General features: G+C 48.1%; 10 non-coding genes and 2 pseudogenes across 10 annotated transcripts; all 12 read left to right on the top strand.

Moving 5' to 3' along the window:
* Nucleotides 1–549: 549 nt before the first annotated feature.
* Nucleotides 550–740, top strand: LOC141207991 (U2 spliceosomal RNA). Its single transcript, XR_012278262.1, has one exon. It is a non-coding gene; the product is annotated as a U2 spliceosomal RNA (small nuclear RNA).
* A 1,115-nt stretch (nt 741–1,855) lies between these two features.
* Nucleotides 1,856–2,046, top strand: LOC141208131 (U2 spliceosomal RNA). The gene has a single exon (XR_012278397.1). It is a non-coding gene; the product is annotated as a U2 spliceosomal RNA (small nuclear RNA).
* Nucleotides 2,047–3,161: 1,115 nt separating this feature from the next.
* On the top strand, nt 3,162–3,352 carry LOC141207979 (U2 spliceosomal RNA). Its single transcript, XR_012278251.1, has one exon. It is a non-coding gene; the product is annotated as a U2 spliceosomal RNA (small nuclear RNA).
* A 1,115-nt stretch (nt 3,353–4,467) lies between these two features.
* Nucleotides 4,468–4,557, top strand: LOC141208192 (U2 spliceosomal RNA; annotated as a pseudogene).
* A 5,544-nt stretch (nt 4,558–10,101) lies between these two features.
* LOC141208149 (U2 spliceosomal RNA) lies at nt 10,102–10,296 on the top strand. Its single transcript, XR_012278415.1, has one exon. It is a non-coding gene; the product is annotated as a U2 spliceosomal RNA (small nuclear RNA).
* A 1,115-nt stretch (nt 10,297–11,411) lies between these two features.
* Nucleotides 11,412–11,602, top strand: LOC141207967 (U2 spliceosomal RNA). Its single transcript, XR_012278240.1, has one exon. It is a non-coding gene; the product is annotated as a U2 spliceosomal RNA (small nuclear RNA).
* A 1,115-nt stretch (nt 11,603–12,717) lies between these two features.
* On the top strand, nt 12,718–12,908 carry LOC141207956 (U2 spliceosomal RNA). The gene has a single exon (XR_012278227.1). It is a non-coding gene; the product is annotated as a U2 spliceosomal RNA (small nuclear RNA).
* A 1,115-nt stretch (nt 12,909–14,023) lies between these two features.
* On the top strand, nt 14,024–14,214 carry LOC141208139 (U2 spliceosomal RNA). The gene has a single exon (XR_012278405.1). It is a non-coding gene; the product is annotated as a U2 spliceosomal RNA (small nuclear RNA).
* Nucleotides 14,215–15,329: 1,115 nt separating this feature from the next.
* Nucleotides 15,330–15,520, top strand: LOC141208122 (U2 spliceosomal RNA). The gene has a single exon (XR_012278389.1). It is a non-coding gene; the product is annotated as a U2 spliceosomal RNA (small nuclear RNA).
* A 1,115-nt stretch (nt 15,521–16,635) lies between these two features.
* Nucleotides 16,636–16,727, top strand: LOC141208204 (U2 spliceosomal RNA; annotated as a pseudogene).
* Nucleotides 16,728–17,521: 794 nt separating this feature from the next.
* LOC141208183 (U2 spliceosomal RNA) lies at nt 17,522–17,708 on the top strand. The gene has a single exon (XR_012278439.1). It is a non-coding gene; the product is annotated as a U2 spliceosomal RNA (small nuclear RNA).
* A 1,115-nt stretch (nt 17,709–18,823) lies between these two features.
* Nucleotides 18,824–19,014, top strand: LOC141208234 (U2 spliceosomal RNA). The gene has a single exon (XR_012278469.1). It is a non-coding gene; the product is annotated as a U2 spliceosomal RNA (small nuclear RNA).
* Nucleotides 19,015–23,648: the final 4,634 nt, after the last annotated feature.

Below are 23,648 nucleotides of genomic sequence, written 5' to 3'. Positions count from 1 at the left end.
GTTTGGTTGATTAGTCTGTGGCATTCTGTTAAACTGTTGCTTATGGCGGTCTCTGTGAGCTTCTCAGCGACATTCAGCCAGCCAGGTATCCTGCCTGCAGTAGATGGAATGTGGCAATGGAACGCTGGCTGCGCGTGTCATAATAGGCTCTGAGCCTTTATATACCTGTGCACAGCAGCAGCCACCTTCAGTCTGCTGCTGGACAGCCAGCAGCAGCAGCAGCAGGAGAGGTATGTAATCAGGAGCCCTCCTGCTAAGGGTAGACAGCTGCTCGTTCCACCCCACCCCCCGCCTTAATTGGTTCTCCTCCCTTCCAACGGTGTTGAGGCGGGTGGGAACAGCAGGGGGTGAAGGTGCTGTGTTTAAAGAGGTGGAGTTATGCAGATCTAAAACGCGTGGATTGCAGCAGCAGCAAGCCGAAAAGTGCAGGCATGTAAGGGATCTAGAGGTTGACAACATGTCTTCTTAACGGGAGTCCAGGAGCTCATCTCCACAAATGGACTTTTCAGGATCCTTGGGTGGCTCCGTAGTTTGAAACCAATTCTGGTTATCGCTTCTCGGCCTTTTGGCTAAGATCAAGTGTAGTATCTGTTCTTATCAGTTTAATATCTGATACGTCCCCTATCTGGGGACCATATATTAAATGGATTTTTAGAACAGGGAGATGGAAAAAGAGCTTGCTCTGTCCACTCCACGCATTGACCTGGTATTGCAGTATCTCCAGGACCGGTGCACCCCTTCTTTAATGCAGTTTCTAAAATCAGAAAGAATTGAATTCAATGTTTTTTGTTCATTTTGCTTGTTTGTCGGATTTTGGGATGGACTCTTTGGCTTTGCTTTTCTTCTCCTCATTGGATTTTTCATGTTCAAAGTTGCAGAAGCCAGATTACAAGCTCATTTTGGTTCAACTTCAGCAACTGTGCATTGCATTGCCATGTAATGTGATGCAATGCTATCTTTCTAGCTCTCCCTTTTTACTTCCTTTTGGATAAACAGACATATTAGGCAAGCATTTTGGAGCTTTCACCTAAATAACTACAGGTGGTGAGATAAGCTGCACAATATAATTGACCTTTCAGTATATTGTTGCACACACACCATCTATTTAGCAAATGCCCTTGTTATCAACAGCAGCCTTTTAAACTCACCTGAGCTAACAGGTATGTGCGCTGGTTACTCTGCTGCGCTTAAAATTTCTTTTTTGGTTTGCTACAATGCCTTTTCTGAAACGTTGTCTCCTTCTGCTGGAACACTGACTTCTTTCATTTAATGCCTGCAGACTATAAAAGAGAACCCAACCCAAAAAGTTTGGTTGATTAGTCTGTGGCATTCTGTTAAACTGTTGCTTATGGCGGTCTCTGTGAGCTTCTCAGAGACATTCAGCCAGCCAGGTATCCTGCCTGCAGTAGATGGAATGTGGCAATGGAACGCTGGCTGCGCGTGTCATAATAGGCTCTGAGCCTTTATATACCTGTGCACAGCAGCAGCCACCTTCAGTCTGCTGCTGGACAGCCAGCAGCAGCAGCAGCAGGAGAGGTATGTAATCAGGAGCCCTCCTGCTAAGGGTAGACAGCTGCTCGTTCCACCCCACCCCCCGCCTTAATTGGTTCTCCTCCCTTCCAACGGTGTTGAGGCGGGTGGGAACAGCAGGGGGTGAAGGTGCTGTGTTTAAAGAGGTGGAGTTATGCAGATCTAAAACGCGTGGATTGCAGCAGCAGCAAGCCGAAAAGTGCAGGCATGTAAGGGATCTAGAGGTTGACAACATGTCTTCTTAACGGGAGTCCAGGAGCTCATCTCGACAAATGGACTTTTCAGGATCCTTGGGTGGCTCCGTAGTTTGAAACCAATTCTGGTTATCGCTTCTCGGCCTTTTGGCTAAGATCAAGTGTAGTATCTATTCTTATCAGTTTAATATCTGATACGTCCCCTATCTGGGGACCATATATTAAATGGATTTTTAGAACAGGGAGATGGAAAAAGAGCTTGCTCTGTCCACTCCACGCATTGACCTGGTATTGCAGTATCTCCAGGACCGGTGCACCCCTTCTTTAATGCAGTTTCTAAAATCAGAAAGAATTGAATTCAATGTTTTTTGTTCATTTTGCTTGTTTGTCGGATTTTGGGATGGACTCTTTGGCTTTGCTTTTCTTCTCCTCATTGGATTTTTCATGTTCAAAGTTGCAGAAGCCAGATTACAAGCTCATTTTGGTTCAACTTCAGCAACTGTGCATTGCATTGCCATGTAATGTGATGCAATGCTATCTTTCTAGCTCTCCCTTTTTACTTCCTTTTGGATAAACAGACATATTAGGCAAGCATTTTGGAGCTTTCACCTAAATAACTACAGGTGGTGAGATAAGCTGCACAATATAATTGACCTTTCAGTATATTGTTGCACACACACCATCTATTTAGCAAATGCCCTTGTTATCAACAGCAGCCTTTTAAACTCACCTGAGCTAACAGGTATGTGCGCTGGTTACTCTGCTGCGCTTAAAATTTCTTTTTTGGTTTGCTACAATGCCTTTTCTGAAACGTTGTCTCCTTCTGCTGGAACACTGACTTCTTTCATTTAATGCCTGCAGACTATAAAAGAGAACCCAACCCAAAAAGTTTGGTTGATTAGTCTGTGGCATTCTGTTAAACTGTTGCTTATGGCGGTCTCTGTGAGCTTCTCAGCGACATTCAGCCAGCCAGGTATCCTGCCTGCAGTAGATGGAATGTGGCAATGGAACGCTGGCTGCGCGTGTCATAATAGGCTCTGAGCCTTTATATACCTGTGCACAGCAGCAGCCACCTTCAGTCTGCTGCTGGACAGCCAGCAGCAGCAGCAGCAGGAGAGGTATGTAATCAGGAGCCCTCCTGCTAAGGGTAGACAGCTGCTCGTTCCACCCCACCCCCCGCCTTAATTGGTTCTCCTCCCTTCCAACGGTGTTGAGGCGGGTGGGAACAGCAGGGGGTGAAGGTGCTGTGTTTAAAGAGGTGGAGTTATGCAGATCTAAAACGCGTGGATTGCAGCAGCAGCAAGCCGAAAAGTGCAGGCATGTAAGGGATCTAGAGGTTGACAACATGTCTTCTTAACGGGAGTCCAGGAGCTCATCTCCACAAATGGACTTTTCAGGATCCTTGGGTGGCTCCGTAGTTTGAAACCAATTCTGGTTATCGCTTCTCGGCCTTTTGGCTAAGATCAAGTGTAGTATCTGTTCTTATCAGTTTAATATCTGATACGTCCCCTATCTGGGGACCATATATTAAATGGATTTTTAGAACAGGGAGATGGAAAAAGAGCTTGCTCTGTCCACTCCACGCATTGACCTGGTATTGCAGTATCTCCAGGACCGGTGCACCCCTTCTTTAATGCAGTTTCTAAAATCAGAAAGAATTGAATTCAATGTTTTTTGTTCATTTTGCTTGTTTGTCGGATTTTGGGATGGACTCTTTGGCTTTGCTTTTCTTCTCCTCATTGGATTTTTCATGTTCAAAGTTGCAGAAGCCAGATTACAAGCTCATTTTGGTTCAACTTCAGCAACTGTGCATTGCATTGCCATGTAATGTGATGCAATGCTATCTTTCTAGCTCTCCCTTTTTACTTCCTTTTGGATAAACAGACATATTAGGCAAGCATTTTGGAGCTTTCACCTAAATAACTACAGGTGGTGAGATAAGCTGCACAATATAATTGACCTTTCAGTATATTGTTGCACACACACCATCTATTTAGCAAATGCCCTTGTTATCAACAGCAGCCTTTTAAACTCACCTGAGCTAACAGGTATGTGCGCTGGTTACTCTGCTGCGCTTAAAATTTCTTTTTTGGTTTGCTACAATGCCTTTTCTGAAACGTTGTCTCCTTCTGCTGGAACACTGACTTCTTTCATTTAATGCCTGCAGACTATAAAAGAGAACCCAACCCAAAAAGTTTGGTTGATTAGTCTGTGGCATTCTGTTAAACTGTTGCTTATGGCGGTCTCTGTGAGCTTCTCAGCGACATTCAGCCAGCCAGGTATCCTGCCTGCAGTAGATGGAATGTGGCAATGGAACGCTGGCTGCGCGTGTCATAATAGGCTCTGAGCCTTTATATACCTGTGCACAGCAGCAGCCACCTTCAGTCTGCTGCTGGACAGCCAGCAGCAGCAGCAGCAGGAGAGGTATGTAATCAGGAGCCCTCCTGCTAAGGGTAGACAGCTGCTCGTTCCACCCCACCCCCCGCCTTAATTGGTTCTCCTCCCTTCCAACGGTGTTGAGGCGGGTGGGAACAGCAGGGGGTGAAGGTGCTGTGTTTAAAGAGGTGGAGTTATGCAGATCTAAAACGCGTGGATTGCAGCAGCAGCAAGCCGAAAAGTGCAGGCATGTAAGGGATCTAGAGGTTGACAACATGTCTTCTTAACGGGAGTCCAGGAGCTCATCTCCACAAATGGACTTTTCAGGATCCTTGGGTGGCTCCGTAGTTTGAAACCAATTCTGGTTATCGCTTCTCGGCCTTTTGGCTAAGATCAAGTGTAGTATCTGTTCTTTTAAGAACACAAGAGCTATGATCTACACTTGACGAGAGCGATCGAACTCGGAAGGAGAAGAGCTTCGGAGCCCAGCTGACATCGGAGAAGGAAGGCGGATATCGGTGGGAGGAAGAAGCTCTAAAGAATCCAGAAGAAGACGAAGACTCGGAGAAGAATCGGGCTGTCCTGTGGAATCTTCGAGGAAGAAAATCATCGAGACAAAGACCTTTCGGGGAATTTGTCCAGAACACGACGGGAGAAGAATCTGCATAGCTCCACCCATTCCGGGAAGAGTTCCAGATCCAGCTCCAAGAAGTAACTGCAGGAGGAAAGCCATGGCAAGCGCTGCGAGGAAGGCCGAAAAGAAGAGCCTGGAGCAGGGGACAGCCAGGAGGGCCCAGCCAGGAGCCGATTCTGACCCCAAGGACTCTGCCTCCACGACTGGCCAGCAGAAGGGACCCCAGAAGCCCCGCCACGAAGCTCCAGCCCTGGAGCCATGGATGCGGCAGACGGTGGCCCTGAAGCTGAAGGAAGTGGATGGGAGGGTGCCGGACATGTCCTCGGACGTGTTCTGCCAGAAGATGCTGCTGGATCGAGGCTTCTCCAGGTCGGACACCCTCAGCATCCAGACCTTCTTGACGGGGATCTTCTTCGTCACCTTCGCCACTGTGAACACCTGCAGGAGGTTCTGGGAAATGGTAAGCGCAAAAGGACCGGATAATTCTTTCTCTGCCTTTACAGGTAGCTGCCCTATCCAGAGGGACGAAAGGAGGATCACGGTCTCCATGCGCAACCCGCACACCCCAGGCCAAGACATCTGTACCTTCCTGAGACGCTTCTGTTTGGTTGTGAAGGAACCCTCTCACATCCTGAATGGACTCGGCTTCTGGACAGGTAAGTGGTCGGTGACCGTTAGACTTCACAGCGTACTCAGACGGACTTCGGCACCTGCCCCCGACATCCTCCCTGGGCAACTCCTACGGCCTCATCTATTACCCGGACATGCCGCGGAACTGCAGGAGATGCGGCAAGAACGGCCACGAGATGAAGGACTGCAAGGAGGATGCCTGCAGGATTTGTCGAGTGACGGGACACAGCTCGAAGGACTGCCCGAAGAAGACATCCTGCAACCTGTGTGGGCTGGCGGCTCATCTGTACAAGGATTGCCCCAAGCGTGAGAGATCCTGGGCATCGGTGGTTGCGACGACCCCAGCTACGGAGGACAAGGCCCCGACGACCAGGCCTGTGAAGGTCAAGGACGCGACGACCAAGGCCCCAGCGGCCAAGGCCGAGACGACCAAGGCCAAAGCGGTCAAGGAGTCGGTGGCCAAAGCCCCAGCGACGGTCCCAGCAGCTCCGAAGCAGAAGAAAAAGTCAAAGGAGGGTAAGAGTTCTGTCACCCCTCTCTCGATCCCTCCCCCTGCCACCCCCGTCCAATTCCCCCCCACCCCGGCCACCCCTGCTGAGGATTCCACTTTCTCTTCCTCCTTCCCCTACTCCTCAGCAGGTGTCCTTTCCCCTGCCCCGGCAGCCACTCTCCCTCCCCAGACCATGGTAGCGGTGGAATTAACCTTTCCTCCACCCGCCGCTATCTATTCCGAGGAGGATTTTCCCCTTCTTGTCTCCCCAGTTCCAACCCGGGGAAAGAGGAAGGTGGAGGACAGCCCTGCTACTGAATCCTCCAAAAAGAAGATTCTGGATTTCGTAGGCGAAAAGGAGGATACCCTCCCTGAGCCAGAAGAGATGGAGCACATGGTTGAGACCCTGGTGGCCGAGCCAGAAGAGGAGGAACTGGTGGTCGCCGAGATCGAGGCCGCGCTGCTTTACCAGATGGAGGAAGAGGGCCTGCTGGTGATCCCGTCACCAGCAGTCAACACCGACGAGGGACCACCCGACCGGAGTGGTAACTAAGGTGTATTGCCTGCGCTAACTTTTTCTTTTTTCCCTACATGATGGCTAATATTAACTTATTTTCCATTAATGTCAGGAGCATCAAGGACAAGTTCAGACGTCAGACTATTTATGCCTTCCTTACTTCCCAGTTGTGTGATGTTTATATGTTGCAGGAATGTTCCCTTCCCTCCTCTAGGTCCTTCAAACATCTGGCCAGGGAGTGGTCCCACGGTCCATCCTACTGGTCCGGTGGGGGTGACTGCAAGTCTGCGGGGGTCGCAATTCTGATCAGGGGGGGCGCATTCACGCTTGAGTCCGTCCAGGAGCTCATCTGCGGCAGGGCTCTTGTTGTAGATGGCAACTGGGCGGGAGAACCTGTCAGGTTCATCAACGTGTATGCATCCCCACTGAAGAATGAGCGTTTGGAGCTTTTCCAGACCCTGCGGCTTCAGCTTGCCACCACCAGGACCTTAGTGATGGCCGGGGATTTCAACTGCCCCATCGAGGAGGATGGTCGTAGTTCTGGCACATCTGCCAAGTTGGACATCACGTCCAAGCTGCTCATCGAGATGGTAACCGAGGCCTCTCTTCAGGACGTGGTGGGCTCCATGGGGAGAGGCTCCACGAACTATTCGTGGAGCCGACCCGATGGCTCACTCCGCTCCAGGATTGACTTTGTGTTCACCTCTCGGGCAGTCAGGCAGAGTAGGCACTCGATGGTCTCCTGCTTCTTCTCCGACCACAGAGCCATTCACTTACAAGGTGTCCTCGGCGACGGTTTTCCGTCCGGCCCCGGCTCCTGGAAGCTGAATTGTGCTCTGCTGGCTCAGGATGAAGTCGTGGAGGAGATGAGAGCAGCCTACGCAATGTGGCAGTCCTACAAGGGTAGCTTCCAAACAGTCTCTGATTGGTGGGAATATGTTAAACTTGAGTTTCGCTGTTTCTTTCAGGCCAAGGGTCGACAACAGGCGTGTGAGAAGAGGAGGGACTTCAGAGGGCTGCAGCGCGAGCTGCGGTCGCTGCAGGACCTTCTTCACTGCGGCTGGGACGTGAGGGAGGAGCTGGAGGAGACCAAGAAGAGCCTGAAAAGGCACTTTGAGGAGGAGTCCAAGCGAATCGTCTTCCGTTCCAAAGTGGAGAATCTGGAGAAGGGTGAGAAATGTAACTCATTCTTTTTCAGGAAACTTCATGCCGGTCACACGCCCCTGAACGAGCTGCGAGACGAGAGCGGAAACATGCGACGTGGGAAGGAGGACGTGATGAGGGTCGTCAGCGACTTCTACAGCGAACTCTACTCCCACAAGACTACTGACCCTGACGCTGCTGATAAGTTCCTGTCAGGTATCACTAACCATCTTGATCCTGCAGGCACGGCAGCCTTGGACAAACCTCTGATGGTGGGCGAATTGCTCTCTGCCGCTAAATCCTTTAGGACCGGCAGGACCCCGGGCAGTGATGGTCTTCCAGCGGAGCTCTATGTAGCGCTGGGAGACCTCATCTGTCCGGACCTGTTGGACCTGTACGAGGAGATGGTGGTGGAGGGTAGAATGCCTCCATCTTTGAGGGAAGGAATGGTCACGATCCTGTACAAGCGGAAGGGAGAGAGGTGCGACCTGAGGAATTGGCGTCCCATCACTCTGCTCAACGTGGACTACAAGATCCTGGCCAAGACGATGGCGACACGACTTAAGACGGTCATCGGACGGATCATCCACCCGGACCAGACCTGCGGCATCCCTGGACGTCGCATCGCAGACAGCCTCGCTCTCGTGCGGGACACGGTCGAGTACATCAAGGTCCGCCGCGCACACGCGGCCCTGGTCCCCTTGGATCAGGAGAAGGCCTTCGACCGGGTTTCCCACGAGTTCATGGGCCGAGCTCTGCACCGGTTAGGTTTGGGTAACATGTTTTGTTCGTATGTCCGTCTGATGTATTTTGATATCCACAGCTCGGTGTTGGTGAACGGCTGGAAGACTGACCCCTTCCCTGTCCTCTCTGGGGTCAGACAAGGCTGCCCTCTATCACCTCTTCTTTTTGTTTGTGTTATAGAACTCTTCGCAGAGGCTATCCGGCAGAATGGAGAGATCAGAGGGATCACCGCACCGGGTCCGGGACGACACGAGGTCAAGTGCTCGCTCTACATGGACGACGTCACCGTCTTCTGCGCTGATCGTGGTTCAGTCGACGCCCTCGTCCAGACGTGTGAGAGGTTCGGCCGGGCTTCAGGGGCCAAAGTCAACTGCAGGAAGTCGGAAGCCATGCTCTTCGGGGATTGGCAGCCGGCCTCCTCCGCCCCCTTCCCCTTCAACATTCAACCGGATTTCCTCAAGGTGCTGGGAGTCTGGTTCGGGAAGGAAGGAGCGGCCCTCAAGTCCTGGCAAGAACGCTTGGCCAAGGTGAAGCAACGGATCGGACTCTGGAGCCTCAGACACCTCACTTGTGAGGGTAAGGCACTCGTCCTGCGTAATGAGGTCCTGCCCGTCTTGCAGTACACGGCGCAGGCCTGGCCCCCACACGTCACTGTGTGCAGGGCCATTACCAGGACAGTGTTTCACTTTGTCTGGGGATCCAAGATGGACAGAGTCAGGCGGGCCGTCATGTACAAGGAGCCTCGCAAGGGTGGGAAGGGCGTTCCAGATATCCCCACCCTCCTGCGATCCTCTTTTGTGTGTGATTGTGTCCGCCGGACTTTGCAAGTCAAGAATGGCTCCGCGGGCAGGTCCATGTCTCGCTTCTTCCTGCTTCCTCTTTGGAGGCGACTCGGCTGGGACAAGTGGGACAGCTCCTTCCCCTACAACTGGACGACGCCATGGTTCTACGGAGACGTCGTTCGATTTGTGGGGGAGCATCAACTGGAGGGACTCAAGCTTGACTTGTGGAAGCCCAAAACTATCCACAAGCTAATCAGAGCCAAGGATGACGTGGAGAACATCACAGGACTTCACCAGGACACGCTGGAGACTGTGTGGACAAATGTGTCGTCTGACAGGCTGACCAACGGGCACAAGGACTTGTCGTGGATGGCGATTCAGGGCGGACTGCCCGTCCGGTCATTCATGCATGCCCGGAACCTGTGCAAGACCCGGTACTGCCCAAGGTGCCCCTTCGTGGAGGAAACATCTTTGCACACTTTTTGGGACTGCGGATTTGCACAGCGCCTATTGACTGCACTTGAGGACGACCTGAGGAACTCTGTCCCCAGGGCGAGCCTATCGCACCATTCTGTGCTTTACGGACTCTTCCCTGGGGTTCATACCGTCGGAGCCATCCAGGAGGCTTGGCGCCTTATGAACTGCTTCAAGGATGCCGTTTGGGTCGCCAGGAACCGGCTCATCTTGAGGAGGGAGAGGATGTCCATCCAGGACTGCCGCAGGCTGATCCACAGCCTGCTCAGAGACTATTCCATCATGGACGGTCCGGAGGACGAGGATGAGGACTAAACCCCTCCTCCCCCTCTCCCCTTATGTGTCTTGTCTTTCAATAAAGCTTCGGGCCTGTGATTTTCCCCTCCCCATCCCCTTTTTCCCAATCCCCATCCCTTATCACGGTTCGTCGTACTGTATTGATTGACATGCTTTTTCTTTCAGATTGAGTGTTTTGTGTAGCATAGGGGTGTGATGTGTCTAGTTAGTGCGTCGTATCCTCATGCTATGTAAATATGATGTAGAATTCTGTGAGTACTGGGCTGCGGCACTGTACACTGTCTGTTCACTTATTTTTTGTGCTAATAAAAGATATATTCAATCAAAAAAAATCTGTTCTTATCAGTTTAATATCTGATACGTCCCCTATCTGGGGACCATATATTAAATGGATTTTTAGAACAGGGAGATGGAAAAAGAGCTTGCTCTGTCCACTCCACGCATTGACCTGGTATTGCAGTATCTCCAGGACCGGTGCACCCCTTCTTTAATGCAGTTTCTAAAATCAGAAAGAATTGAATTCAATGTTTTTTGTTCATTTTGCTTGTTTGTCGGATTTTGGGATGGACTCTTTGGCTTTGCTTTTCTTCTCCTCATTGGATTTTTCATGTTCAAAGTTGCAGAAGCCAGATTACAAGCTCATTTTGGTTCAACTTCAGCAACTGTGCATTGCATTGCCATGTAATGTGATGCAATGCTATCTTTCTAGCTCTCCCTTTTTACTTCCTTTTGGATAAACAGACATATTAGGCAAGCATTTTGGAGCTTTCACCTAAATAACTACAGGTGGTGAGATAAGCTGCACAATATAATTGACCTTTCAGTATATTGTTGCACACACACCATCTATTTAGCAAATGCCCTTGTTATCAACAGCAGCCTTTTAAACTCACCTGAGCTAACAGGTATGTGCGCTGGTTACTCTGCTGCGCTTAAAATTTCTTTTTTGGTTTGCTACAATGCCTTTTCTGAAACGTTGTCTCCTTCTGCTGGAACACTGACTTCTTTCATTTAATGCCTGCAGACTATAAAAGAGAACCCAACCCAAAAAGTTTGGTTGATTAGTCTGTGGCATTCTGTTAAACTGTTGCTTATGGCGGTCTCTGTGAGCTTCTCAGCGACATTCAGCCAGCCAGGTATCCTGCCTGCAGTAGATGGAATGTGGCAATGGAACGCTGGCTGCGCGTGTCATAATAGGCTCTGAGCCTTTATATACCTGTGCACAGCAGCAGCCACCTTCAGTCTGCTGCTGGACAGCCAGCAGCAGCAGCAGCAGGAGAGGTATGTAATCAGGAGCCCTCCTGCTAAGGGTAGACAGCTGCTCGTTCCACCCCACCCCCCGCCTTAATTGGTTCTCCTCCCTTCCAACGGTGTTGAGGCGGGTGGGAACAGCAGGGGGTGAAGGTGCTGTGTTTAAAGAGGTGGAGTTATGCAGATCTAAAACGCGTGGATTGCAGCAGCAGCAAGCCGAAAAGTGCAGGCATGTAAGGGATCTAGAGGTTGACAACATGTCTTCTTAACGGGAGTCCAGGAGCTCATCTCCACAAATGGACTTTTCAGGATCCTTGGGTGGCTCCGTAGTTTGAAACCAATTCTGGTTATCGCTTCTCGGCCTTTTGGCTAAGATCAAGTGTAGTATCTGTTCTTATCAGTTTAATATCTGATACGTCCCCTATCTGGGGACCATATATTAAATGGATTTTTAGAACAGGGAGATGGAAAAAGAGCTTGCTCTGTCCACTCCACGCATTGACCTGGTATTGCAGTATCTCCAGGACCGGTGCACCCCTTCTTTAATGCAGTTTCTAAAATCAGAAAGAATTGAATTCAATGTTTTTTGTTCATTTTGCTTGTTTGTCGGATTTTGGGATGGACTCTTTGGCTTTGCTTTTCTTCTCCTCATTGGATTTTTCATGTTCAAAGTTGCAGAAGCCAGATTACAAGCTCATTTTGGTTCAACTTCAGCAACTGTGCATTGCATTGCCATGTAATGTGATGCAATGCTATCTTTCTAGCTCTCCCTTTTTACTTCCTTTTGGATAAACAGACATATTAGGCAAGCATTTTGGAGCTTTCACCTAAATAACTACAGGTGGTGAGATAAGCTGCACAATATAATTGACCTTTCAGTATATTGTTGCACACACACCATCTATTTAGCAAATGCCCTTGTTATCAACAGCAGCCTTTTAAACTCACCTGAGCTAACAGGTATGTGCGCTGGTTACTCTGCTGCGCTTAAAATTTCTTTTTTGGTTTGCTACAATGCCTTTTCTGAAACGTTGTCTCCTTCTGCTGGAACACTGACTTCTTTCATTTAATGCCTGCAGACTATAAAAGAGAACCCAACCCAAAAAGTTTGGTTGATTAGTCTGTGGCATTCTGTTAAACTGTTGCTTATGGCGGTCTCTGTGAGCTTCTCAGCGACATTCAGCCAGCCAGGTATCCTGCCTGCAGTAGATGGAATGTGGCAATGGAACGCTGGCTGCGCGTGTCATAATAGGCTCTGAGCCTTTATATACCTGTGCACAGCAGCAGCCACCTTCAGTCTGCTGCTGGACAGCCAGCAGCAGCAGCAGCAGGAGAGGTATGTAATCAGGAGCCCTCCTGCTAAGGGTAGACAGCTGCTCGTTCCACCCCACCCCCCGCCTTAATTGGTTCTCCTCCCTTCCAACGGTGTTGAGGCGGGTGGGAACAGCAGGGGGTGAAGGTGCTGTGTTTAAAGAGGTGGAGTTATGCAGATCTAAAACGCGTGGATTGCAGCAGCAGCAAGCCGAAAAGTGCAGGCATGTAAGGGATCTAGAGGTTGACAACATGTCTTCTTAACGGGAGTCCAGGAGCTCATCTCCACAAATGGACTTTTCAGGATCCTTGGGTGGCTCCGTAGTTTGAAACCAATTCTGGTTATCGCTTCTCGGCCTTTTGGCTAAGATCAAGTGTAGTATCTGTTCTTATCAGTTTAATATCTGATACGTCCCCTATCTGGGGACCATATATTAAATGGATTTTTAGAACAGGGAGATGGAAAAAGAGCTTGCTCTGTCCACTCCACGCATTGACCTGGTATTGCAGTATCTCCAGGACCGGTGCACCCCTTCTTTAATGCAGTTTCTAAAATCAGAAAGAATTGAATTCAATGTTTTTTGTTCATTTTGCTTGTTTGTCGGATTTTGGGATGGACTCTTTGGCTTTGCTTTTCTTCTCCTCATTGGATTTTTCATGTTCAAAGTTGCAGAAGCCAGATTACAAGCTCATTTTGGTTCAACTTCAGCAACTGTGCATTGCATTGCCATGTAATGTGATGCAATGCTATCTTTCTAGCTCTCCCTTTTTACTTCCTTTTGGATAAACAGACATATTAGGCAAGCATTTTGGAGCTTTCACCTAAATAACTACAGGTGGTGAGATAAGCTGCACAATATAATTGACCTTTCAGTATATTGTTGCACACACACCATCTATTTAGCAAATGCCCTTGTTATCAACAGCAGCCTTTTAAACTCACCTGAGCTAACAGGTATGTGCGCTGGTTACTCTGCTGCGCTTAAAATTTCTTTTTTGGTTTGCTACAATGCCTTTTCTGAAACGTTGTCTCCTTCTGCTGGAACACTGACTTCTTTCATTTAATGCCTGCAGACTATAAAAGAGAACCCAACCCAAAAAGTTTGGTTGATTAGTCTGTGGCATTCTGTTAAACTGTTGCTTATGGCGGTCTCTGTGAGCTTCTCAGCGACATTCAGCCAGCCAGGTATCCTGCCTGCAGTAGATGGAATGTGGCAATGGAACGCTGGCTGCGCGTGTCATAATAGGCTCTGAGCCTTTATATACCTGTGCACAGCAGCAGCCACCTTCAGTCTGCTGCTGGACAGCCAGCAGCAGCAGCAGCAGGAGAGGTATGTAATCAGGAGCCCTCCTGCTAAGGGTAGACAGCTGCTCGTTCCACCCCACCCCCCGCCTTAATTGGTTCTCCTCCCTTCCAACGGTGTTGAGGCGGGTGGGAACAGCAGGGGGTGAAGGTGCTGTGTTTAAAGAGGTGGAGTTATGCAGATCTAAAACGCGTGGATTGCAGCAGCAGCAAGCCGAAAAGTGCAGGCATGTAAGGGATCTAGAGGTTGACAACATGTCTTCTTAACGGGAGTCCAGGAGCTCATCTCCACAAATGGACTTTTCAGGATCCTTGGGTGGCTCCGTAGTTTGAAACCAATTCTGGTTATCGCTTCTCGGCCTTTTGGCTAAGATCAAGCGTAGTATGTGTTCTTATCAGTTTAATATCTGATACGTCCCCTATCTGGGGACCATATATTAAATGGATTTTTAGAACAGGGAGATGGAAAAAGAGCTTGCTCTGTCCACTCCACGCATTGACCTGGTATTGCAGTATCTCCAGGACCGGTGCACCCCTTCTTTAATGCAGTTTCTAAAATCAGAAAGAATTGAATTCAATGTTTTTTGTTCATTTTGCTTGTTTGTCGGATTTTGGGATGGACTCTTTGGCTTTGCTTTTCTTCTCCTCATTGGATTTTTCATGTTCAAAGTTGCAGAAGCCAGATTACAAGCTCATTTTGGTTCAACTTCAGCAACTGTGCATTGCATTGCCATGTAATGTGATGCAATGCTATCTTTCTAGCTCTCCCTTTTTACTTCCTTTTGGATAAACAGACATATTAGGCAAGCATTTTGGAGCTTTCACCTAAATAACTACAGGTGGTGAGATAAGCTGCACAATATAATTGACCTTTCAGTATATTGTTGCACACACACCATCTATTTAGCAAATGCCCTTGTTATCAACAGCAGCCTTTTAAACTCACCTGAGCTAACAGGTATGTGCGCTGGTTACTCTGCTGCGCTTAAAATTTCTTTTTTGGTTTGCTACAATGCCTTTTCTGAAACGTTGTCTCCTTCTCCTGGAACACTGACTTCTTTCATTTAATGCCTGCAGACTATAAAAGAGAACCCAACCCAAAAAGTTTGGTTGATTAGTCTGTGGCATTCTGTTAAACTGTTGCTTATGGCGGTCTCTGTGAGCTTCTCAGCGACATTCAGCCAGCCAGGTATCCTGCCTGCAGTAGATGGAATGTGGCAATGGAACGCTGGCTGCGCGTGTCATAATAGGCTCTGAGCCTTTATATACCTGTGCACAGCAGCAGCCACCTTCAGTCTGCTGCTGGACAGCCAGCAGCAGCAGCAGCAGGAGAGGTATGTAATCAGGAGCCCTCCTGCTAAGGGTAGACAGCTGCTCGTTCCACCCCACCCCCCGCCTTAATTGGTTCTCCTCCCTTCCAACGGTGTTGAGGCGGGTGGGAACAGCAGGGGGTGAAGGTGCTGTGTTTAAAGAGGTGGAGTTATGCAGATCTAAAACGCATGGATTGCAGCAGCAGCAAGCCGAAAAGTGCAGGCATGTAAGGGATCTAGAGGTTGACAACATGTCTTCTTAACGGGAGTCCAGGAGCTCATCTCCACAAATGGACTTTTCAGGATCCTTGGGTGGCTCCGTAGTTTGAAACCAATTCTGGTTATTGCTTCTCGGCCTTTTGGCTAAGATCAAGCGTAGTATCTGTTCTTATCAGTTTAATATCTGATACGTCCCCTATCTGGGGACCATATATTAAATGGATTTTTAGAACAGGGAGATGGAAAAAGAGCTTGCTCTGTCCACTCCACGCATTGACCTGGTATTGCAGTATCTCCAGGACCGGTGCACCCCTTCTTTAATGCAGTTTCTAAAATCAGAAAGAATTGAATTCAATGTTTTTTGTTCATTTTGCTTGTTTGTCGGATTTTGGGATGGACTCTTTGGCTTTGCTTTTCTTCTCCTCATTGGATTTTTCATGTTCAAAGTTGCAGAAGCCAGATTACAAGCTCATTTTGGTTCAACTTCAGCAACTGTGCATTGCATTGCCATGTAATGTGATGCAATGCTATCTTTCTAGCTCTCCCTTTTTACTTCCTTTTGGATAAACAGACATATTAGGCAAGCATTTTGGAGCTTTCACCTAAATAACTACAGGTGGTGAGATAAGCTGCACAATATAATTGACCTTTCAGTATATTGTTGCACACACACCATCTATTTAGCAAATGCCCTTGTTATCAACAGCAGCCTTTTAAACTCACCTGAGCTAACAGGTATGTGCGCTGGTTACTCTGCTGCGCTTAAAATTTCTTTTTTGGTTTGCTACAATGCCTTTTCTGAAACGTTGTCTCCTTCTGCTGGAACACTGACTTCTTTCATTTAATGCCTGCAGACTATAAAAGAGAACCCAACCCAAAAAGTTTGGTTGATTAGTCTGTGGCATTCTGTTAAACTGTTGCTTATGGCGGTCTCTGTGAGCTTCTCAGCGACATTCAGCCAGCCAGGTATCCTGCCTGCAGTAGATGGAATGTGGCAATGGAACGCTGGCTGCGCGTGTCATAATAGGCTCTGAGCCTTTATATACCTGTGCACAGCAGCAGCCACCTTCAGTCTGCTGCTGGACAGCCAGCAGCAGCAGCAGCAGGAGAGGTATGTAATCAGGAGCCCTCCTGCTAAGGGTAGACAGCTGCTCGTTCCACCCCACCCCCCGCCTTAATTGGTTCTCCTCCCTTCCAACGGTGTTGAGGCGGGTGGGAACAGCAGGGGGTGAAGGTGCTGTGTTTAAAGAGGTGGAGTTATGCAGATCTAAAACGCGTGGATTGCAGCAGCAGCAAGCCGAAAAGTGCAGGCATGTAAGGGATCTAGAGGTTGACAACATGTCTTCTTAACGGGAGTCCAGGAGCTCATCTCCACAAATGGACTTTTCAGGATCCTTGGGTGGCTCCGTAGTTTGAAACCAATTCTGGTTATCGCTTCTCGGCCTTTTGGCTAAGATCAAGTGTAGTATCTTTCGAAAAGGCGGTTTTGGATGTTGGCCGCCCTAGTAGATTGATACATTATGCACACTGGGGTTTAGGCGCTTGTTAGTACGCCAGGTGGCTAATATAGTCATCTGGTGGAAAGCATGGCCCCCCAGGATCGACGCCATTGGGCCGGGGAAGATCGAAAGCCCGAAGTGTGAAGTGCCCCAGGAGTGGTGACCCTGGGGTGCCTTAACTCACTGGGATTGGGAACCCCACTTGAGTTTATGGCACATTTGCACAAGCACTTCAAATTTTCTTTCTTCGCACACACCCTTATTCCGGGCCTTCTGGCCTTAGGATGGGGAATTTTTCAATTCCCGGTCGAAGGTCCGGGCAGTATTATACTGTGAAACCTTCACTATTTATTTAATTTCTTTGTCACTGTGTGTCCACTTATTCACGTGTGTCACGTCCTACTAGGATTTTGTCGGGATGCGGTTCCCTTACGGGTTCCTCTCTTGGCAGGTCTAGGGGGGGAGTGTGTGGCCATCAGGTTCCGCTCCCCCCTGAACCCCTCTGGCTCTCCTCTTTCGGGAGGAGAGCGTTGTTGGCTCCCCTCTTCCGGGAGGGGAGCACAGTCTTTGGCTCCCAGTGCCTTGCTCGGGTGAGAACTCGGGCAGGTGCTGGGGGTAAGATTGGGTCGCCTCTGGCTTCGGCTGGAGGTGGCTTTTTGTCCCTGTTCCTCGCTGTGGCCTTTTGGCTCGGAGGGACGGGGAATGGTTTGGGGGACCCTTCTCCTTTTGGAGAGGGTTTCAAGAAGACCAGCATCCTAGTGCACTTTTTTTGTGGCACTTGTCACTTTTTTAAGCGCACTCGGGTTTTGTACACGAATTCGGGCTTTCAAAAAAAAAAAAAAAAAAAAAAATCTGTTCTTATCAGTTTAATATCTGATACGTCCCCTATCTGGGGACCATATATTAAATGGATTTTTAGAACAGGGAGATGGAAAAAGAGCTTGCTCTGTCCACTCCACGCATTGACCTGGTATTGCAGTATCTCCAGGACCGGTGCACCCCTTCTTTAATGCAGTTTCTAAAATCAGAAAGAATTGAATTCAATGTTTTTTGTTCATTTTGCTTGTTTGTCGGATTTTGGGATGGACTCTTTGGCTTTGCTTTTCTTCTCCTCATTGGATTTTTCATGTTCAAAGTTGCAGAAGCCAGATTACAAGCTCATTTTGGTTCAACTTCAGCAACTGTGCATTGCATTGCCATGTAATGTGATGCAATGCTATCTTTCTAGCTCTCCCTTTTTACTTCCTTTTGGATAAACAGACATATTAGGCAAGCATTTTGGAGCTTTCACCTAAATAACTACAGGTGGTGAGATAAGCTGCACAATATAATTGACCTTTCAGTATATTGTTGCACACACACCATCTATTTAGCAAATGCCCTTGTTATCAACAGCAGCCTTTTAAACTCACCTGAGCTAACAGGTATGTGCGCTGGTTACTCTGCTGCGCTTAAAATTTCTTTTTTGGTTTGCTACAATGCCTTTTCTGAAACGTTGTCTCCTTCTGCTGGAACACTGACTTCTTTCATTTAATGCCTGCAGACTATAAAAGAGAACCCAACCCAAAAAGTTTGGTTGATTAGTCTGTGGCATTCTGTTAAACTGTTGCTTATGGCGGTCTCTGTGAGCTTCTCAGCGACATTCAGCCAGCCAGGTATCCTGCCTGCAGTAGATGGAATGTGGCAATGGAACGCTGGCTGCGCGTGTCATAATAGGCTCTGAGCCTTTATATACCTGTGCACAGCAGCAGCCACCTTCAGTCTGCTGCTGGACAGCCAGCAGCAGCAGCAGCAGGAGAGGTATGTAATCAGGAGCCCTCCTGCTAAGGGTAGACAGCTGCTCGTTCCACCCCACCCCCCGCCTTAATTGGTTCTCCTCCCTTCCAACGGTGTTGAGGCGGGTGGGAACAGCAGGGGGTGAAGGTGCTGTGTTTAAAGAGGTGGAGTTATGCAGATCTAAAACGCGTGGATTGCAGCAGCAGCAAGCCGAAAAGTGCAGGCATGTAAGGGATCTAGAGGTTGACAACATGTCTTCTTAACGGGAGTCCAGGAGCTCATCTCCACAAATGGACTTTTCAGGATCCTTGGGTGGCTCCGTAGTTTGAAACCAATTCTGGTTATCGCTTCTCGGCCTTTTGGCTAAGATCAAGTGTAGTATCTGTTCTTATCAGTTTAATATCTGATACGTCCCCTATCTGGGGACCATATATTAAATGGATTTTTAGAACAGGGAGATGGAAAAAGAGCTTGCTCTGTCCACTCCACGCATTGACCTGGTATTGCAGTATCTCCAGGACCGGTGCACCCCTTCTTTAATGCAGTTTCTAAAATCAGAAAGAATTGAATTCAATGTTTTTTGTTCATTTTGCTTGTTTGTCGGATTTTGGGATGGACTCTTTGGCTTTGCTTTTCTTCTCCTCATTGGATTTTTCATGTTCAAAGTTGCAGAAGCCAGATTACAAGCTCATTTTGGTTCAACTTCAGCAACTGTGCATTGCATTGCCATGTAATGTGATGCAATGCTATCTTTCTAGCTCTCCCTTTTTACTTCCTTTTGGATAAACAGACATATTAGGCAAGCATTTTGGAGCTTTCACCTAAATAACTACAGGTGGTGAGATAAGCTGCACAATATAATTGACCTTTCAGTATATTGTTGCACACACACCATCTATTTAGCAAATGCCCTTGTTATCAACAGCAGCCTTTTAAACTCACCTGAGCTAACAGGTATGTGCGCTGGTTACTCTGCTGCGCTTAAAATTTCTATCTTGTGTGATACCATCTGCTGAGCTGTGTATCTAATGCTCTCCTGTGTGATACTGTCTGCTGAGCTATGTATCTAATCCTCCCCTGTGCGATATTGTCTGCTGAGCTGTGTATCTAATCCTCTCCTGTGTGATACAGTCCGCTGAGCTATGTATCTAATCCTCCCCTGTGCGATATTGTCTGCTGAGCTGTGTATCTAATCCTCTCCTGTGTGACAGTCTGCTGAGCTGTGTATCTAATCCTCTCCTGTGTGATACTGTCTGCTGAGCTGTGCATCTAATCCTATCCTGTGTGATACTATCTGCTGAGCAGTGTATCTAATCCTATGCTGTGTGATACTGTCTGCTGAGCCGTGTATCTAATCCCGCCCTGTGCGATACTGTCTGCTGAGCCGTGTATCTAATCCACTCCTGTGTGATACTGTCTGATGAACTGTGTATCTAATCCTATCCTGTGTGATACTGTCTGCTGAGCCGTGTATCTAATCCACTCCTGTGTGATACTATCTGCTGAGCTTTGTATCTAATCCTGTGCTGTGTGATACTGTCAGCTGAGTTGTGTATCTAATCCTATCCTGTGTGATACCATCTGCTGAGCTGTGTATCTAATCCTTTCCTGTGTGATACTGTCTGCTGAGCTGTGTATCTAATCCTCTCCTGTGTGATACCGTCTGCTGAGCCGTGTATCTAATCCTCTCCTGTGTGATACTGTCTGCTGAGCTATGTATCTAATCCTCTCCTGTGTGATAATGTTTGCTGAGCTGTGTATCTAATTCTTTCCTGTGAGATACTGCCTGCTGAACTGTGTATCTAAGCCTATCCTGTGTGATACTGTCTGCTGAGCCGTGTATCTAATTCCATCCTGTTTGATACCATCTGCTGATCCGTGTATCTAATACTCTCCTGTGTGATACTGACTGCTGTGCTGTGTATCTAATCCTATGCTGTGTGATACTGTCTGCTGAGCTGTGTATCTAATCCTATGCTGTGTGATACTGTCTGCTGAGCTGTATCTCTAATCCTACCCTGTGTGATACTGTCTGCTCAACCGTGTATCTAATCCTCTCCTGTGTGATACCATCTGCTGAGCAGTGTATCTAATCCTCTCCTGTGTGATACCGGCTGCTGAGCTGTGTATCTAATCCTCTCCTGTGCGATACTCTCTGCTGAGCTGTGTATCTAATCCTTTCCTGTGTGATACTGTGTGCTGAGCTGTGTATCTAATCCTCTCCTGTGTGATACTGTCTGATGAGCTGTGTATCTAATCCTCTCCTGTGTGATACTGTCTGCTGAGCAGTGTATCTAATCCTCTCCTGTGTGATACTGTCTGCTGAGCTGTGTATCTAATCCTCTCCTGTGTGATACTGTCTGATGAACTGTGTATCTAATCCTATCCTGTGTGATACTGTCTGCTGAGCCGTGTATCTAATCCCGCCCTGTGCGATACTGTCTGCTGAGCCATGTATCTAATCCACCCGTGTGATACAGTCTGCTGAGCTGTGTATCTAATCCTATGCTGTGTGATACTGTCTGATGAACTGTGTTTCTAATCCTCTCCTGTGTGATACTGTCTGCTGAGCTGTGTATCTAATCCTATCCTGTGTGATACTGTCTGATGAACTGTGTTTCTAATCCTCTCCTGTGTGATACTGTCTGCTGAGCTGTGTATCTAATCCTATCCTGTGTGATACTGTCTGCTGAGCCGTGTATCTAATCCCGCCCTGTGCGATACTGTCTGCTGAGCCATGTATCTAATCCACCCGTGTGATACAGTCTGCTGAGCTGTGTATCTAATCCTATGCTGTGTGATACTGTCTGCTGAGCTGTGTATCTAATCCTCTCCTGTGTGATACTGTCTGCTGAGCTGTGTATCTAATCCTATGCTGTGTGATACTGTCTGCTGAGCTGTGTATCTAATCCTATCCTGTGTGATACTGTCAGCTGAACTGTGTATCTAATACTCTCCTGTGTGATACTGTCTGCTGAGCTGTGTATCTAATCCTCTCCTGTGTGATACTGTCTGTGGAGCCGTGTATCTAATCCTCTCCTGTGTGATACTGTCTGCTGAGCTGTGTATCTAATCCTCTCCTGTGTGATACTGTCTGATGAGCTGTGTATCTAATCCTCTCCTGTGTGACTCTGTCTGCTGAGCCGTGTATCTAATCCTCTCCTGTGTGATACTGTGTGCTGAGATGTGTATCTTATCCTATCCTGTGTGATACTGTTTGATGAGCTGTATATCTAAACCTGTCCTGTGTGATACCGTCTGCTGAGCAGTGTATCTAATCTTATCCTGTGATACTGTCTGCTGAGCTGTGTATCTAATCCCCTCCTGTGTGATTCTGTCTGCTGAGAAGTGTATCTAATCCTATGCTGTGTCATACTGTCTGCTGAGAAGTGTATCTAATCCTCTCCTGTGTGATACTGTCTGCTGAGCTGTGTATCTAATCATCTCCTGTGTGATAATGTCTGCTGAGCCGTGTATCTAATCCTATCCTGTGTGATACTGTCAGCTGAGCTGTGTATCTAATCCTATCCTGTGTAATACCATCTGCTGAGCAGTGTATCTAATCCTATCCTGTGTGATACTGTCTGCTGAGCCGTGTATCTAATCCTCTCCTGTGTGATACTGTGTGCTGAGCTGTGTATCTAATCCTCTCCTGTGCGTTACTGTCTGCTGAGCTGTGTATCTAATCCTCTCCTGTGTGATAATGTCTGATGAACTGTGTATCTAATCCTGTCCTATGTGATACTGTCAGCTGAGCTGTGTATCTAATCCTCTCCGGTGTGATACTGTCTGCTGTGTCATATATCTAATCCCGCCCTGTGCGATACTGTCTGCTGAGCCGTGTATCTAATCCACTCCTGTGTGATACTGTCTGATGAACTGTGTATCTAATCCTGTCCTATGTGATACTGTCAGCTGAGCTGTGTATCTAATCCTATCCTGTGTGATACCATCTGCTGAGCTGTGCATCTAATCCTCTCCTGTGTGATACTGTCTGCTGAGCTGTGCATCTAATCCTGTCCTGTGTGATACCGTCTGCTGAGCTATGTATCTAATCCTTTCCTGTGTGATACTGTCTGCTGAGCTGTGTATCTAATCCTCTCCTGTGCGGTACTGTCTGCTGAGCCGTGTATCTAATCCTCTCCTGTGCGATACCGTCTGCTGAGTAGTGTGTCTAATCCTTTCCTGTGCGATACTGTCTGCTGAGCTGTGTATCTAATCCTCTCCTGTGTGATACTGTCTGCTGAGCAGTGTGTCTAATCTTATACTGTGTGATACTGTCTCCTGAGCTGTGTATCTAATCCCCTCCTGTGTGATACTGTCTGCTGAGCTGTGTATCTAATCCTCTCCTGTGTGATACTGTCTGTTGAGCCGTGTATCTAATCCTATGCTGTGTGATAGTCTGCTGAGCAGTGTATCTAATCTTATACTGTGTGATACTGTCTGCTGAGCTGTGTATCTTTCTTCTGCTGGTTGTTCGCCTTTTTTTTGTTGTTCTGGGAGACATCCGTCGTTTGGGTCGTTCTCCAAGTTGGGATCTGCCGTGCCTGAGGAGGAGAATTTTTCCGGTGATTTGGAAAGAGTTTGGACGGATGTGCGTGGTAATCTTCAGGAGGCCAACAGAAAATCTAAAGACTACTTTGATAGGAAACGACAGGAGGTTTTGTTCGCTGTTGGTGACATGGTTTGGTTGTCCTCTAGGAATCTGCGGTTGAGGATTCCTTCTAAGAAATTGGGTCCCAAGTTTGTAGGGCCCTTTAAGGTGCTTCAGGTTGTCAACCAATCTGCTGTTAGGTTGGAGGTTCCTACCTCCTGGAGAATTAATCCGGTCTTTCATGTCTCTCTGTTAAAAAAAGCTGTTGTGTCGGATGGTGACGCCTCTGCCTCTGTTCCTCCGGTGGTGGAGGACGGGGAATATGAAATTTCTCGCATCCTTGACTCTAGACGGTATAGAGGTAGTTTGCAGTATCTTGTGGCCTGGAAAGGTTTCGGACCCGAGGATAACTCTTGGGTGAGGTCAGATGATGTTTCCGCGTCCAGACTTATCAGAGCGTTTCACAGGAGATTTCCTGATAAGCCTGGTCCTAGGGGATCCGGAGGATCCTCTTAGAAGGGGGGGTACTGTTAGAACCTTGCTGTTAGGTTTTTTTTCCTTTGCTGGTCACATG

Source organism: Phyllobates terribilis, unplaced genomic scaffold (genome assembly GCF_046119375.1).
Source record: "Phyllobates terribilis strain yellow unplaced genomic scaffold, ASM4611937v1 Scaffold_168__1_contigs__length_4147262, whole genome shotgun sequence".
Taxonomy (NCBI): domain Eukaryota; kingdom Metazoa; phylum Chordata; class Amphibia; order Anura; family Dendrobatidae; genus Phyllobates; species Phyllobates terribilis.
Note: the sequence above shows the minus strand (reverse complement) of the source record. Positions and strands in the feature narration are given on the sequence as shown.